General features: G+C 44.1%; 1 pseudogene; it reads right to left on the minus strand.

The window, feature by feature from the left end:
- Positions 1 to 3,699: 3,699 nt before the first annotated feature.
- Positions 3,700 to 4,305, minus strand: LOC132483003 (ras-related protein Rab-9A-like; annotated as a pseudogene).
- Between the last annotated feature and the right edge of the window lie 1,813 nt (positions 4,306 to 6,118).

Raw genomic sequence — 6,118 nt, forward strand, 5'->3', positions numbered from 1 at the left:
GACCATTAAGAAAGCAAAAGAAACCAAAAAAAAAAAAAAAACACACGGCAAAAGAGCCGGCAAAACTCAGATCTGGTCAGATCTGGTAGTAGGTGACCGTCACTTAAAGCTCTGGAACACAAGACCAATTGGGGGACATCAGTAGCACCCAGGGCATCGGGCTCCACTGAGCACACGCAAGTCAGCATTAAACATGTAATCTACGTTAGCACTCCCGAAGTGATCCAAATAGAATGCACAAATCGGGTTCGGTCCTCTTTCATTGCCCAGGATGCTTCGGTGGTGCCCACATTCTCCACGTATGTAGAGACCTTTGGTCTCTCCTCCACCCTGGTACACCCGTGTCCTTTCACTTTATGGTCACGACAGCGCTTCCTGGTTGACAGTCCACGGTGGTAGCTTCTCAGAATCCACTGACTACACAGATCCTCTTTGCTACCTAACGCTTCCTTTGCCCCACAAGCCGCTGGCACTGTGGATGGAACTGGCGTCACAGGCTCATGCTACTGAAGTGAAAGCTTACACAAGGTTTTATAGAAATGTAAAACGCCAGGTTTTAACATGAGGACCACCTAGGATGTTTTAACTTCAACTAGGGAGTTTTCCCCAAGGGGGAAAAAGGTGACAAAAGCAGTAATTCATGGAAGTACGTGCACTTTTCCATCTTTCCACGCTGCACATTGTAATTGCTACATCGATTGGCAAGTGTACATCTGTCCATCCTCCCAAGTTCAGTAGTTTGCCTTTTTCTTAACCCTGAACTCTGTCTCCAAGGCTTTACATGCGCAGACAGCACCAAAGCACCTGTCATCACAGCGGCAGCCGCCAGCTCCTAACACTGGGGCCCGGCCCTGAACGGGACAGCGCGCTCCGCAGTCCTTCCCTCCCGCCTGCTCCCTCGGGCTCCGCAGCTGCAGCTGCTCCGCCCCTCTTGCCGCCACCGCAGTCGCCTGCTTTGCTCCCCAGCTCTCACTTTTCCCCTAGTTCTCATCTTTGTGTAAGTAACACCAGCCAGGCAAAGCCCGTGTTACTTTCTTAGAAGATTCAGATTTTCAGCTACCTTCTGCTGCTGTCTGAAGAGCTCCTCCGTCAGGTCAGCAAGTTGTCCTTGCTGTGAAGGCGGAAGCTAGTCAGTCAGGTCCTGTTCCTCCTCCTCTCCTCCCATTTCAGTACTGGGTTTGGTCAGCCTCTGTTCACTGGGTCCCTTTAAGTCACGCTGTGAAGCTGCATTACTCTCCCTTCCGTCAGCCTGTCTACACACGCGAGGATTCGGTCCTTTGATCCTTTTGTGCTGCCCAGCTCTAGACCTCTGGAATGCCAACTAATCTAATCCCTGAATATTTAGCTGAAAAAGAGGTTACTGAAAAGATGCTTAGAAGTTTAGAAAAACCACTAAGGTATTAGTTAAATCTATACAAGTATCAAAATTATACATTTTGTAAATACCTACACACACAGATGTAAAATGGGCTGAACTGTGTCCCCCCCACCCAAAATTCATAATCAACAGGCCTAGCCCCCAGTCCCTCAGAACGTAACTATATTTGGAGAAAGGCCCTCTAAGGAGTTAATATGAGTTGAACTGAGCCCATTAGGGTGGTCCCTTAATCCAATCTCACTGGTGTTCTTACAAGAGGAGGAAATCTGGACACCGGGGTCGGGGTGGGGGGGAGTGTTGTATGCAGAGGAAAACTAAACCTATCAACACCTTGATCTTGGACTTCTAGACTCCTGAACTGTGAGAAAAGAAATCCTCATTGTTTAAACTGCTTAGCCTGCATATTATGGCAGCACTAGAGAACTAAGACAATATGCTTTCTTTACGTACTAAAAATCTAGATGGATGCCCAAGAAACTGACTCATGGCTGCTTCCATGCGCAGGAACTCGGTGACAAGGGTAGATATTTGTCCCTTGTGCCTTATAATGTTCAACCGTGTGACTCTATCATCTATTCAAATAATAAACAACAAAAAATGTACTCCTAATATCCACTGGTGAGCAAGGTGTGGGAAACTTAACATACTACTGCTAGCTATCTATCAGCAGAGAACAGTTTGAATAAACTGTTAGATATCCATGCAGCAAATAAATGAAGTAGGTCTACTATATAATGGAAATATATCCAGACAGATTAAGAGAAAAGGGCAAGTCACTAAACAATGGGTACACTGATTTAAAATAACAAAGCAAGTCCCCTAGAGAATAAAACAAAGGGAATATATAATATACACTCATTTGTTAATGGTGGATTCCTATTTTGTTTTCTGAATGGAGAATTACAGTTTGGTGGGGCGGGGGCGGAACTGATTATAAATAATAAAAACAACAGCTCTCTCTAACCTGAGACTATAAAGAGATTTAATTTCCCCAAATTTAAAATGAGAAATTGTCTTGTTTGAGCCAAATCTGTTGTGTTAGGAAATTAGATTTTCAAAAGCTGAGCTTACTGTATTGGGGTTCTGTGTCAAGTGGTTCCAAGGAGTGGGGCCAGGGAGAGAAATCTCTCAACCTAGCTGTTCCGAAATGTACTCCCCCGCACAGAACATCCCCCCAAAAGCATGTCACTTGATAACCCACCGCTCCACAGCCAAGGGTCCTGTCCTCTCTAACACGTGCGCCTGGCATTGGTGTGCCTCTGCAGGATGGGATCGGCATGAATAGCGCAGTGCGTGAACTTTACCCACGAAAGACCACAACTTGCTCTATCAATAAGGCTGCTCATTGCAGCAGGATGACGAAAAATCTCCTTGAGACAAAATCACTAAACAAAGCTCAGTGATGTAGAAGACACTGAATAAATACATGACCAAATAAAGATGTCTTCATTTACCCACACACACAGTACAATCCAGAAGCAGTACCTCCTCCAAGAGTGATAAAGCCAGCTTCTGTTGGAGGTAGGGAAGGGCACACAAACGACAAGTGATTACGAGTGAGATCAATCCTGATACGTAGAATGAAAAAGCGAACATGCACATAATTTCTAAACCGAATGAACACGTCCTCAAATCACATGACTACATGGCAAATACACTGGATTTTAATCTTTAATATCTAACATTATTGCTTTAGGACATGTTTTCCCTGAACCAGGAACAGAGTGCTAATTACAGAAAAATATACACATAGGGCTTCCCTGGTGGTGCAGTGGTTGAGAGTCCGCCTGCCGATGCAGGGGACACAGGTTCGTGCCCCGGTCCAGGAAGGTCCCACATGCCGCGGAGCAACTGGGCCCTTGAGCCATGGCCGCTGAGCCTGCGCATCCGGAGCCTGTGCTCCACAACGGGTGAGGCCACAACAGTGAGACTCGCATACCGCAAAAAAATAATAATAATAAAAAACACATAAAAAGTAGTTCTCCATTTTCCCGGGGAGAAAACAGTTACTTCTAGAATACTCAAGTGTTCTGTTTTAATTATAAAGTCTTGGTCATCTATTAGCTCTGTGACATACATATTTAAACTAAACATTATTAGACAACCGTTACAACTTATAAAGGTAAGGTGCCATTACTGAGTAAAGAGATTCTCCTGTGAGTGGATGTGTCCCTTCTCCCACCCAGTAACAAGGCAGCAATGGTTAGTTTAATTTTATGAGTACATGATCCATTGCTGCAAACACGAATTCTTGTCTCCACCCTGTGCTTACCTGTGCATGTGTGTGAGCTGATTAGATCGCACGGGCAACCTCTCGAACTTCAACAGCAAGATGAGCTGGGCTTGGGCTTTCAGTGCAGACTGACTGTGTCTGTCTGAACCAAGTGATCTGACCTATCCTCGGTAGCAAGCACTCTTCGAACTGCTTCCTCAAAGGCCGCTGCGACATTCGTGGCATCTTTTGCACTTGTTTCAAAGTAAGGATAGTTGCCATTTTCCCTGAACCAGGCTTGAGCTTCTTCTGCAGACACGTGCCGCTCGCTGATGTCAACCTTGTTACCCAAAATCACAAAAGGAAAGCTTTCGGGCTCTTTCACATCCGCATAATATATGAATTCTTTCTTCCAGTTACTCAAATTCTGGAAGCTTTGAGAATCATCGATGCTAAAAGTAAGCAGGCAACAGTCAGAACCTCTGTAAAATGGCGTCCTCAGGCTTCTGAACCACTCTTGACCAGCCGTGTCCCAAATCTGCATGGTAACAAAATGTCCATCCACCTACAAATATTTACTTAAAAATTCCACACCTATTGTATGGAACAGTTGGGCATCAAACTTACTAGTCACATATCTGTTCATTAGAGAACTCTTCCCAACTCCACCATCTCCAAGGAGAATTGCTTTAAAAAGCAATGATTTTCCTGCCATTTTTAATCTCAAGATCTCTGATTTCGGAACCCTGAAAAATAAAACGGTACCATTACATTCCTTTAGACCTGTACATGGTTCTACATGCCTCTATGAATGTCAGTGTCTAAGAGAAATAAAACACAGAGCCCCAATTCCTTTCTGCGCAGGGAATACCGGGTGGCAAGAGATGTCACCTACTGAGCCCTTCACCTCGTGCCAGGCACCACCCGACCATCACTCTCTCTGACAGCTGCTGAGGGCTCATTCTTCCCCTTCCTCGGGTCACAGTTGACTGAGGCTAGCACTCAAGGCCAAGTCTGACGCCAAAGACTGTCCTCTCAACCGTTCCTCTTGGCTCACAATAAGCCCTGCCACCATTTGTTAGAGATGCAGTAGGAGACCGAAGTGGGCACGTTTCTGTAGCAACTGCAAACAGCCCTCTGGTGGCACGGTGACAGTGTTCACTGATGGCTTTCCTCTCAGGCCAGGGGGTTTCTAGACAACCCCCTCTTTCTCTCTCCCAGCACCATCACCATCAGAGCTGGTAAGCAGGAAACCAGAGACAGAACTGACTGATCTGGCTGTGAACAGACTGAAGCCAACCACCGAGTAAAGGACTCTATTCTTTTCATTAGGAACACTATTTTGAGTTGGCTAACATTAATGTCAGCACCACTCGAATTTTTGATATAGTATCATAACCTAGCACATTCTACCCATGAGATTCATTTGGGCAGCTCCAACTCTTCTGAACAAATGCGAGCCTGGGCTGTTACCTATGTGTTTCGAGGGGGAACGAAATGAATATTAAACAAAAATGTGGTACTATGCGTACCCTTTAGGAGAAGCCCTGGGGCAGGACTAACTCCCTCCCCGCCACCAGTCCCCCAGGGTAGTGGGGGGGCTAGTATGGAGATTCAGATGCCCTTTTGTAGGTTGGTGGGAGCACTGTTCCTATTTAAGGCTTCTGTTTTAATTCTTTATTATGAAAAATTTCAAACATACACAACTTCTGAATAATGAGAATAATATTATGACACCTCACAGACCCTAAACCTAGCTTCACCATTTATCAACTTACAGCAAATCCTGTTTCCTCCATAGTGTCCCATTCTCCTTTCTGCCCAATTATTTTGAATCAAATTATATCATTTAATCTGTAAATGTTTCAATATTAAATGGCTTTTAAGACATTAAAATTTGTAAAAGAAGACAACCTTTAGAGTAGCAATAACAGAATTTTCTGCAACGATAGAGATGTCCTCCATCTGGACTGTCTGATATGTCAGCCACTACCCACAAGTGGCTAGTGGGAGGAAGGAAATGAATTTTAAATTTTATATAATTTTCACTAATTTGAATAGTCACGTTTAAAGAGCCAACAGCTGTATTGGACAGCACAGCCCTAGAGCAAAATTGGTAATTAACTTTAACATGAAAGTAGATATTGTGAATCCCTCAATGGGAAGGTAATAAAGGCATGAACAATAATTGTTGTATTGACTAGGATGAATTTGCAAAATCACTGGAGTAAACAAACATTATCTGGCAATCGCCTAGTTAAATGCAAGTATGACCCAGTATAATGTAACTGAACACTTCCCATAACATGCAAGAATTCTGCATTTCCTACTACATGCTTCACACTATTCTTATAAATATGTGGCAACTTGTCCCTAACTCTTATTGGCACTTTTAAATTACTACAGTAATTACTACTATAATTAATACAATTTAAATTGGCCAACGAAAGTGTGAGGCAATTAAAGTGCATATTACTTGGAGACTTTTCGACTTCAGTGGATGGCTCTGCCTAATGCCCAGGCTAAAT

The sequence above is a fragment of the Mesoplodon densirostris genome (genome assembly GCF_025265405.1).
Source record: "Mesoplodon densirostris isolate mMesDen1 chromosome Y unlocalized genomic scaffold, mMesDen1 primary haplotype SUPER_Y_unloc_2, whole genome shotgun sequence".
In the NCBI taxonomy this organism is placed as follows: Eukaryota; Metazoa; Chordata; class Mammalia; order Artiodactyla; family Ziphiidae; genus Mesoplodon; species Mesoplodon densirostris.